Raw genomic sequence first — 12,133 nt, forward strand, 5'->3', positions numbered from 1 at the left:
TTACAAAGTTTTTTTTATGTCGCTTGCTCATGTATGGTTGAACTTTGTCAGACTGGTTTTCAGCCTTTGTAACTGAAGATATTAAGCTCTTTGCTCTTTCTTGATACACTATGGAGAATGTAAGAGCTATTGAGCAATCTTTGCCTTATCTCGGAGTCCCAGATTCCATTTCTAATCGTTGCAGATGTTATTGCTCTGACTGCTCTTGGCGTATTATCCAAAATGGAGGCTGTTTCATTTAGTCCTACTGGCAGATTTTCCAGCTTGTTTATTTTGTTTTCCAATGTTTTCTTTCAAATAGATCAGGCAATGGACTGCTTCTTTGATGTGTTGTTTTCAACTTCCCAGCAGACTCCCTATATTTTCTTCATTTTATGTGGCATGGGTTGTGATAAGTCAATGAAATCATTGATTCGTATAACTATTGACTGTTAACTTTTAAGACCAGATCTGATAAATAACCTAGTTCAAAATATCCCCTGTAAATTTCCCTTAATGTCTGCATACTCAAGGAGATTTCTTTGTAAGTGCTGTCTGATTATTGTGCAATCAGTGTATCCAATATCTTCGCGTGTTACTTATAGCACTCACTGCAGCAAGGATCGGGTAAGTCGGTGGAACATCGCCATCTTTGTCTTGTGATATGAACATGTCTAATTTAGAGGCTGCTTCTATATATTAGATACCAGAGATACATATATATGTATCTGGGTTAGAGTATGGTCCTTTCTATCCAACTCATCTGTTAGGTCAAGATCATGGAAGAAGTTGCCCATATCTATATGGGTATTAACAGTAGTGGAGTTTAGGTTACCATCTAAAATCATTTCCCTACCATAAACTGATTAATTGTCTGATTTTATGTCAATAGAAAATAGTGGCTAGGTTTGCCCTAGCATAACTATCTCGGCAGTGACAACGTGTATATTCTTAGCCTGGGAAGCCTCTAATATAGGTGCAAAAGAGTCTGAGGTAGGTGTAAGATAATATGACTGTTCACTGAGTGGGGCAAAAGAACGAGTTACTTACCTTCGGTAACGACTTTTCTGGTGGATACATTAGCTACCTGTGGATTCCTCACCTAATGAATACTCCCATGGCGCCAGCATTCGACGGAAATCTTCTTACTAGTCTCTGCACGTCGACGAGGACGTCACTCTAGCCCACGCGACGCCGTCTGACGTCATACAGGCAATAAGAGGTCCTCGACGACGTGCGGACGTCAGTACCAATCATTTTTTACGTGCATGAGAACAACCAGGCAATGCAATGAAAGAGCAAGGCAACATCCCATTACATTGTAAAAATACACAACATTGCATGAATAACTGTAAATCTTTTATATATATATATATATATAACTCTCTCTTTTTAAAATATATATCTACACATCAAGTAAATACACAAAGATATATACATATATACATATAATATATACAACATCTATTGCACCCTCAAAGACCAAGAGGAGCGTACTCAAGGATTACTTGGTAAGACCAGAAAGGCAACGGGGAGGCGGGTGGGACCGTGAGGAATCCACAGGTAGCTAATGTATCCACCAGAAAAGTCGTTACCGAAGGTAAGTAACTCGTTCTTCTGATGGATACAACTACCTGTGGATTCCTCACCTAATGAATAGAGTCCCAAAGCAGTACCACGCCCGGCGGTGGGTGCCTAAATGGTCAAACCAAGAAATCCTGCAGCACTGACCGTGCAAAATGGCCGTCCCTTCTAACCTCAGAATCCAAACAGTAATGTTTTGCAAAAGTGTGAAGGGACGACCAAGTTGCGGCCTTGCAGATGTCGACCACAGGAACACCTCTGGCCAAGGCCGAAGTGGCCGACTTAGCTCTGGTGGAATGAGCTCTAATGCCCTCAGGAGGATCCTTCTTTGCCAAAGAGTAACAGATTTTAATGCAAAGAACAACCCACCTGGATAGTGTTCTCTTGTGGACTGCCTTTCCTCTCCTCTTGCCCACGTATCCAATAAACAGCTGATCCTCCAGCCTGAAATCCTTTGTTCTATCAATAAAGAAGCTCAACGCCCTCTTTGGGTCCAGACGGTGCAGTCTTTCTTCCTCTTTGGAAGGATGAGGCGGAGGATAGAACGTGGACAAAGTAATTGCCTGAGCCAAATGGAAGGGTGAAACAACCTTCGGGAGGAAAGCAGCCTTGGTCCTCAACACCACCTTATCCCCATAAAAAGTTGTATAAGGGGGCTTTACTGATAAGGCCTGCAACTCACTCACTCTCCTTGCTGATGTTATAGCTATCAGGAAGACTGTTTTTAAAACCAAATACCTTAAGGGGCAAGAATGCATAGGTTCAAAAGGGGACCCCATAAGGAAAGTCAGGACCAAGGACAAATCCCATTGCGGCATAACGAATGGCTTTGGAGGATATTTATTTAGAAGACCTTTCAAGAATATGATAACAATAGGGGATTTAAATAAAGATGGTTGGTCTGGAAGACATATGAAGGCTGACAAGGCCGATAAATAACCCTTAATGGTAGCCACTGCACAACCTTTCTGCGCTAGAGACAGAGCAAAAGACAAAACGTCCGATAGATGAGCATGCAAAGGATCAATCTGCCTCTCTCCACACCACGCAACAAATTTAGACCATCTATTAGCGTAGATAGATTTAGTGGAGTGTCGCCTGGCCGCTAATATAACATCCACTACCTCAGGCGGGAAAGAGAAGGAACTCAGGTTGCCCCGTTCAATCTCCAGGCATGTAGGTGCAGACTCTGGAGGTTGGGGTGTAGAACCTGCCCCTGCGACTGCGAGAGGAGGTCTGCCCTGAAAGGGAGACGGAGCGGAGGGCACATTGAGAGTTGGAGAAGGTCGGAGTACCATACCCTCCTTGGCCAATCCGGAGCTATTAGGATGACTAGAGCCCGGTCCTGGCGAATCTTCCTCAATACTCGAGGAATCAAGGGTATGGGAGGAAACGCGTAAAGCAACTGGCCGCACCAGGTTATTTGAAACGCGTCCCCCAACGCTCCCTGCATCGGATACTGGAGGCTGCAGAATAACGGACAATGCGCGTTCTCTCGAGTGGCAAACAGATCTACCCGAGGAAACCCCCACCTCTGGAAGATTAAACGGACTTGATCTGGATGGAGACGCCACTCGTGGTCTGCCGAGAATTGGCGACTGAGACTGTCCGCACGCACGTTCAAGACTCCGGCCAGATGGTTTGCTATCAAGCAAATCTGATGGTCCTTTGCCCAGGACCATAGTCGAAGAGCTTCTCTGCAGAGAAGGTACGACCCCACTCCTCCCTGCTTGTTTATGTACCACATCGTGGTAGTATTGTCCGTTAGGACCTGTACCGACTGACCACGAAGGGAAGGGAGGAAGGCCTTGAGAGCCAGACGTACAGCCCGTAACTCTAACAGATTGATGTGAAACATCTGTTCCTCTGGAGACCAAAGACCTTTGATCTCCAGATCCCCCAGATGAGCTCCCCACCCTAGAGTGGAAGCATCCGTTATGACTGTGGCCGCTGGTGGCGACTGCTGGAACGGCTTTCCTTGTGAAAGATTGTTGCTTGCAATCCACCACTTCAAATCCACAGCAGCATCTCTGGAGATCTTGACAGTACCCTCTAGATCCCCTTTGTGTTGAGACCACTGCCTTCGAAGGCACCACTGAAGAGCCCTCATGTGCCAGCGAGCATGCGTGACCAACAGAATGCAGGAGGCAAACAGACCGAGCAGACGAAGGACCTTGAGGACTGGAACTACCGCTCCATTTCGAAACATTGGAACCAAATCCTGAATATCTTGAATCCGCTGAGGCGGAGGAAAGGCCCGACCCAATGTTGTATCCAGTACTGCCCCTATGAACAGGAGGCGCTGAGAGGGCTCTAGGTGAGATTTGGGCTCGTTCACCGAAAAACCCAGGTCGAACAACAACTGGGTTGTTGACTGCAGATGATGCGACACAAGCTCCGGGGACTTGGCTTTGATCAACCAGTCGTCCAAGTAAGGGAATACTGCTATCCCCTTCCTTCTGAGTTCTGCCGCAACCACCGACATCACCTTCGTGAAGACTCGAGGTGCTGAAGTAAGACCAAACGGAAGGACCGCAAACTGATAGTGCTGCGATCCCACCACAAACCGGAGATACTTCCTGTGTGACTTGAGTATCGGGATATGAAAGTAAGCATCCTGCAAGTCGACAGACACCATCCAGTCTTCCTTGTTCAACGCCAAAAGCACCTGTGCTAGGGTCAGCATCTTGAACTTTTCCTGCTTGAGGAACCAATTCAAGATCCTCAGGTGCAGGATTGGTCTCAAACGACCATCCTTCTTGGGAATCAGGAAATACCTTGAGTAACATCCTCGACCCCTTTCCTGCTCTGGGACCAACTCCACCGCGCCCTTTGAAAGGAGGGCTTGTACCTCCTGTTCTAGCAACAGGAGGTGTTCTTCTGAACAATAAGAAGGACGGGGCGGGATGAGGGGCGGGAACTCCCGAAAGGGAAGGGTGTAGCCTTTTCCCACAATACTGAGAACCCAAGTGTCCGTTGTAACAGTCTTCCACTTGGTGAGAAAATGCTGTAATCTTCCCCCTACAGGAGAGGAGTGAGTGGGAAATGGTGGAAGCCTAAGGCTGCTTCCCCTGCTGCACCCCGCCAGAGGATGAGGAAGAGGCAGAGTGCTGCTGAGAGGCTCCTCTGGTGCGGACCCTACCTCTCCCCCTAAAAGATCTATAGGGATGGGAAGAGGCAGGTTGCTGATATCTTCCCCGAAAGGAAGAGGAGGAAGAGCCACGCCCAAATCCACGAAACCTCCTGAAAAATCTGGAAGAGGCCGTGGAAGAAGGAGCTTGGAGCCCTAACGACTTAGCCGTGGCCCTGCTCTCCTTAAAACGTTTCAAGGCCGAATCAGCCTTGGCTCCAAACAGTTTGTCCCCATCAAACGGGAGATCCAACAATGTGGACTGTACATCCGCAGAAAAGCCCGAGTTACGGAGCCAGGCCTGTCTCCTTGCCACCACAGTTGTGCCCATTGCTCTGGCTACCGAGTCGGTGGTATCCAGTCCCGTCTGGATAATCTGGGTCGCAGCAGCCTGGGCATTTGAAACAAGATCCAAAAGACCCTGAGGAAGCTCTGTAAATGATGAGGAAATGTCATCCAGCAGAGCATGAATATACCTCCCCAGGATACAGGTTGCGTTGGTGGCCTTCAACGCCAGACTGCAGGACGAAAAAATCTTCTTGGACTGCGCCTCTAGTTTCTTTGAATCTCTGTCCCCAGGCACCGTCGGGAAAGAACCAGGCGCTGACTTGGATGAACAGGAGGCCTGCACCACCAAGCTCTCCGGCGTAGGGTGCCTAGACAGAAAACCAGGGTCAGTCGGAGCCGCCCGATACCTCCTGGCCACGGCTCTGTGAACTGCTGGGGAAGATGCCGGCCTCTTCCACACCTCTAACATCGGATCCAGCAGAGCGTCATTAAATGGCAAAAGAGGCTCCGCCGCAGCTGAGGCCGGATGTAGCACCTCTGTTAGAAGGTTTTGTTTAGCCTCCACCACCGGCAAAGGCAGGTCCAAAAAACTAGCTGCCTTCCGTACCACTGCATGAAAGGAAGCAGCCTCCTCAGTGTATTCTCCCGGGGACGAAAGATCCCACTCAGGGGAAGTGTCCAGCCCACTGGCCGACTCCAGACCACGCAGCCCATCACCCGAGTCCTCTAGCTCTCCTTCCTCCAGGGCTCGTTGGTACTCCTGCTCCTCTAATACACGGAGAGCACGTCTCCTCGAATGAAGCCGTTGTTCAATACGCGGAGTCGACAATGCCTCCGCCGAAGTCGAAGATCGGCGCCGATCTTCAGAAGCCACCGATGCCGCGTCCGGCGCCACAGGTAACTTCGGCCCGACGAAAGAGCAGTTGAAGCAGATGGACCCACCGGAGTCACAGGCCGAAATCCCGACGTCGACGGGATGGAAATCCCCGGGGCCAATCCTTCTGAAGCCACCGGAGCGGCCACCGGCGCCGACACTGGCGCCGAGCCCACGTTCCCAAAAGGGAGAGAGGGCATAAAGGGTGCCGGCCGAAGAGGCGCAGGATCACCCAATGAAAAGGCCAAAGGCCCAGCCGGAGCACCCCCTGGAGCCATCTGTTGGAAGATGGCATACATCACATTCAAGAATGCGGAACTATCGGCTCCAGGGGTGGGAAAAGCCGGATACTGGGGTGCCTGTCTCGGAGGCGACCCCGACGCCGGCCTCGACGTCTGCAACGCCGGAGAAAACACCTGAGGCTCCAATACCTCAATCACCGACGCCTGTCCAGGTGAAGTTGGAGACGCCAGAGAGGGCAATGGCGTCGAAGGATGCGGCGTAACCGTGGGACTGATCTCCCATGTCCTTCGGCGCTGATCCGAAGACCTGGAACGAGTCTCCTTCGAATGACGCCGAGATTCTCTACGGCGCCGGGAGTCTCGATGACGCCGATGTCTTGGAGAAGAAGACTTCTTGTGATGCTTCTCCTTCGATTTCGCCATAAACAGCTTCGCCTCACGTTCCTTGAGGGCCTTTGGATTCATGTGCTGGCATGAATCACAAGTTGAGACGTCGTGGTCGGAGCTCAAACACCAAAGGCAATCGGAATGAGGATCCGTCACCGACATCTTGCCTCCACACTCATGACAAGGCTTGAATCCAGACTTTCTCTGCGACATTATTACCACAGCGAAAGACTACGCAGCAAAAATACACTGTAACCACAAAAGTAACAGTTGCTCCCTCGAAGATAACCGTTTTGAATGCACGGAAAAAAGGGAACTGACGTCCGCACGTCGTCGAGGACCTCTTATTGCCTGTATGACGTCAGACGGCGTCGCGTGGGCTAGAGTGACGTCCTCGTCGACGTGCAGAGACTAGTAAGAAGATTTCCGTCGAATGCTGGCGCCATGGGAGTATTCATTAGGTGAGGAATCCACAGGTAGTTGTATCCATCAGAACAGGACAATTGAATGTTGCACTGTGACCTCTTCTGGAACTTGCAGAGTTATGTTACTGGCCTCTTCAGGCCTCCCTCCCCTGTTTACTTAAAGTGGGCTCACTTAATCTCTTAATCAAGGTTGTTTTCTTTACAAGAAAAGAACACCCTCAACTGCGTGTTGTTCTCCAAAGGATTACCATTTTTGACTGCTCCTCTCTGTTCTACTATTTAGGATCGGAAACCCATATTCTTGTACATTTCTCTGAGGTGTTTCCAGTATTTGAGAATTGGGCTACTGAGGGACGCGAGAGGAAAGCCTGTTCTTAGCAACAATACAGACTGGATAAATATGCCTTTTAAGGAGCTTCAGCATCTTGGTGCCAGGACGTTCCGCACTGGGCACAATACCTACACTGCAAAGCGAGGACCAGGAACCATTGCTGTGCAAAGATTTTATCAAGTTTCTAAGTTAGTGCTTTAACAGTAGACTGTGAGAGTACTAAATAATGTCACATTTTGCTAAGCAAACTTTCAAAAGATTTCTAAAAGGGTTAGAAATACATAAATGGGAGTCATACATTCTCAGATGACATCAAAGCCCTCAAGGATACAGTTTACAGTAGAACCCACAACATCTAACTTTAGGTGTTAAAATACTTGGTTGGTGGGACAGGTGGGAATGGGCTCAGGATCAATGTGTGGAACCCTTTCTATAAAACCTGATCACCAAGACTCTCAAACTAAAGGATCTCTGTTTTCTATTCAGTTGAAAGAATTCACCAGGCTCAATACCACCCCCAAATATGTGGGCTTGTCATCGCACATCTACTTAACATCAGGGACAGAGAAACCATCATGTTGGCTGCAAGAGTGCAAAGCCTGATTCTTTAGGAAAACGCATGGACATTTCCATTTTCCAACTTTAGGCAGGCGGCACAGTATCAAAGGAGGAAGCTCGATGTTTTTAAAGAATGAAGAGAAAGAAAATGCCCCTCATAGCCTGTGGATTACACTTACTGGAACAAAGTTGCACATTCTTGTACCTCAAAAGGAATGGGACTCACTAGAGGCAGACAAGCTTATGAGAGGAGCAAATGCTAACAGCTAAGAAGGGATGCAGTGTCTCTGAAATTTCTAAGGTCCCCCAGGCTCTAAAGGAAGGGCAACAGGTGCGGTGACTGAAACCTAATTTAGTCTGTAACCTGCTGAGTATGCCAACTGGAGGCCCTCACAACCCATTGACTCTGACCACAATGGCCTGAGTAAGAGGTAGACAATACAGATTACCACTCAATAAGGAAAGAAGAGCTACTCCAGGTACAGGTGCTCATATTCTGGGACAATAGCTATGGTGTGGGAGACCTCCCTGGTATGACATGTTTGTATTCACAAGTCAATAATGGTATTCAATCTATTTTTATGTAGTCTTGTGTGCGGCTCTGGAATGATCCTCAGTTGTATGCCCGTTCAAATGATATAGAGCAAGACAGAGATGAGGCAGTGGGTATCAATGTGGACTCTCTTTTCCTCCACCGGTTACACTGATACTGGTTATATGATGCATTGACATAAGTTATTTTGAGGAACGTGAAGGGCAATTAACATTTTGTGCATAGTAGAGATGGGCAGTTTTAGGTCAGCCAAGAAAAAAACAGAGTGCGAGTGGTTTGGGAGGATTTTTGTCTGGGTTAACAGTTGTAATTCTGCACAAAGTGGTCATATTAACCTGCCGTAGACTACAGCTTTGTATTGCTTACTGACATTCAAATTTACATGTAGATGGCATTGCAACAACCTATAAAAGGATTTCTCATCTGAAATATGAATATGAATACCACAAACCAGGCTGGTGTTAAATGCTGTTTTGTTAGCATGCAGTTAGCACAAGCTGTTTAAACTACTGGTTCTCAAGTGGGGGATTCTGATAAATTAATCTCACTTTCAAGTAGACAACACAACACAACCAGTGCATACTGAGAGTTTTAATGAAATCTCTTGGGCAGTTAGGATAGTGAAAATTAGTGAGAATTTGGGTATTTGTCCACAAGGATACCAGTAATTGTCATTGAGAGGGTAGGCGGCATCTTGCTTTAAGTGGGAGGGGGCTTTAATTTGACCATGGACAAGTTGAAGTATTGAGGAACAACTTCTGCACCAGCTGTTACCATCCTTTCAATGCCAGGAAGTTTTGCTCCTTCTATGAATATGGAAGATGCATGGTGATAGTGTAAGAAGTGAAATAGTACTTTTTCAATTTGAATAAGCACAACTCATTTTCAAGAATAAATTACTTCTTGCACTCCTTGGCTAAATTTAAAAACATGGCATACTTAGCAAGGGGAACTTCTAGAACCTCTTGAAACTTTTTGTTATCACATCTATTAAGCCAGGCATACAGTCTTTGTTGATTTCTATAGTATTGTGCATTAGATTTGCCATTGATCAGGAATCAATACTCGACCCTCGCCTTTATGTGAGGCCTTTTTCTCACCCAAGACTCTGGACATAGCTTGTCCCCTTAGGATCACCTATCACATGTGATGCAGTTAGAGCAAACCTTTTGCCATGGCCTGGGACTTTTTTTTTTCTTTAATACTAAAAGCTCTTCCCCATTTTGGACCTTAATGACTGGGTAAAGCTAGAGGTGTATTTGATTTGTAATGAAATATCCACAGCCTTAACAGTCTGTCATGCAGATGTATTTAAAAGACTATCCAACAGATTAGCAGGACACATGCTGACAACGTCTGAAATTGTAAGGCTGGATGGCTGGCTACTGGTGGACCTTTATGTAACAACAATGTCTGGGACAAATGGACATACTAAAATATCATAAATCATTATTTGATGCAAGTTTTGTAACATCACTTAGTAACAGTGCTCAAATATGGGGCTCCTCAAAGGCACATGTAATGGAAAGTTAGGGCCTGATCTACTAACTTCATTTGCAAGGCAGGGATAGACAAATTGCACAACTGATTTCCAAACGGGGGTTTCATTTTCAATATAGCAAGTGTACCAATAGGTCACATCATAAGTTGCCCATTCACAGGGTCTAGGAAAGTGCTCTTGTTGGCATGGTTGCCCCCCCCCCACACTTGTTGCCTGATATTGATGCTAACTTGACTGAGAGTGTGCTGGGATCCTGCTACCCAGGCCCCAGCACCAGTGTTCTTTCCCAAAACTGTACCATTGTTTCCACAATTGGCACACCCTGGGCACTCAGTTAAGACCCATGGTACCAAGGGCCCTGTAGCCAGGGAAGGTCCCCGAGAGCTGCACCATGTATTATGCCATCCTGGGGGGACCCCACACCAAGCACATGCACACTGCCCTTGCAGCTTGTGTGTGCTGGTGTGGAGAAAAAGAAAGTCGACATGGCACCCCTCTCAGGACACCATGCCCAGTAACCACTGCCTCTGGCACTTACAGGCCTTACAGACCTAACAGGGTGCACTACACCACAGGTGAGGGCATGGCTGCATGACCAATATGCCCCTACAGTGTCTAAGTCCATTCTTAGACATTGTAAGTGCAGTGTGGCCATTGTAAGTACATGGGCTCAGGAGTTTGTCATAACGAACTCCACAGCTCCATGATGGCTTCACTGAAGACTGGGATGTTTGGTATCAAACGTCTCAGCTCAGTAAACCCACACTGATGCCAGTGTTGTATTTATTGAAAAATGCACACAGAGGGCATCTTAGAGATGCCCCCTGTATTTCACCCCACCCTTTAGTGTAAGGCTGACCGGTGTGTCAGGAATAAAGCTTGCTCTGGGTGGGGGTGCTTCAAACCTCCCCCCTGCAGGAACTGCAACACTTGGCGGTGAGCCTCAAAGGCTCCTTCCTCATGTTGCACTGCCCCAGGGCACTCCAGCTAATGGAAGATGCCTGATTGGGCTCCCGGCGCTGTGTTTGCACTCTGCCTCCCCTGTGCCTCTGAGGGTGTGTGGTTGGTGCTGACCCGTGGCCCTGCGGTGCTGATCTAAACCCCCAGGTCTTTTCCCTGAAGTCACAGGTACTAACTGCAAGCAGTTTTTCTGAGCGCCCCCTGTCTTTGTAGAATTCCTTTGGGCACCTAACACCAACTTTGACCTCTGCACCCGGCTGGTCACCTGTTGCTGGTTGTGCACTGTTGGTGTCTACCTAAACTTTGCGCTGTGGACAGCTTTACCCCCGAAGACTGGGATCGTAAGAAGAGTACTTACCTGCAAATTGTGTTGTCACTTTTCCTCCTCTAGGATTGCATTGCTTTCTATAAGAAATTGCACTGTGTCCACTTCTGAAACTTTTATCTGTGAATCCTAAACAAAGTGTATTTGATACTTGAAAGTGATAGTCTTGAAAATGTACTTACCAACAACAAAGTTCCTTTTGATTCTAGAAATACAGTAACAAAGTATATTTTTGATACATAAAAACATTAACCTGGAGTTAGTCATTGAGTGTGTGCCTTATATCTTGCCTGTGTGTGTACAACAAATGCTTAGCACTACCCTCTGATAAGCCTAACTGCTAGACCACACTGCCCTAACCGTGTGTTAGGGCTATAAGGCCTGCTAGAAGGGTGACTTACCTGTGCCAAAGGCAATGGTTTGTGGTCATGGCACCCAGAGAGGGATGCCATGTCAGCTTTGCCTTTTTCTCCCCACCAGCCCACACAAGCTGCAATGGCAGTGTGCATGTGTTTGGTGATGGATCCCTTAGTGTGGCATAATACATTCTGCAGCCCTTAGGGACCCTCCCTGGCCACTGGGCCCTTGGGACCACTGGAACCTTTTACAAGGGACCTAGCTGTGTGCCAAGGGTGTGCCAATTATGAAAGCAATGGTACAGTTTAGGGAAAGAACACAGGTGCTGGGCCTGGTAAGCAGGATTCCAGCACAAACTCAGTCAAGTTAGCATTAGATATCAGCCAATATTTGTGGGGGGGGAGGTGTAACCATCCCAAAATGGGCACTTTCCTACACCAAGCATGAGATCCTCCAATAAATCAATCTTTCATTTTTGTTGTTTTCCTTGATGCATGAATGACTGGGCATTATCACTTACAGGGTCTTCATCATAAATCATCAAAAGGCTTCTAATATATCTCTATCTGTCATCCCTATCCTGTCTCTTTCATCATGTATCTCCTAAACTGTTTTGTTAATTCATCCCCTCAGCTGAGT

The 12,133-nt window shown here is 47.3% G+C and overlaps 1 protein-coding gene across 5 annotated transcripts in view; it reads right to left on the reverse strand.

Moving 5' to 3' along the window:
- The window catches only part of NEK1 (NIMA related kinase 1), an 800,483-nt gene that overhangs the window by 679,140 nt on the left and 109,210 nt on the right, over positions 1-12,133 (reverse strand). The gene's annotated exons all lie outside the window — the stretch shown is intronic.

The sequence above is a fragment of the Pleurodeles waltl genome, chromosome 1_2 (genome assembly GCF_031143425.1).
Source record: "Pleurodeles waltl isolate 20211129_DDA chromosome 1_2, aPleWal1.hap1.20221129, whole genome shotgun sequence".
Classification (NCBI taxonomy): domain Eukaryota; kingdom Metazoa; phylum Chordata; class Amphibia; order Caudata; family Salamandridae; genus Pleurodeles; species Pleurodeles waltl.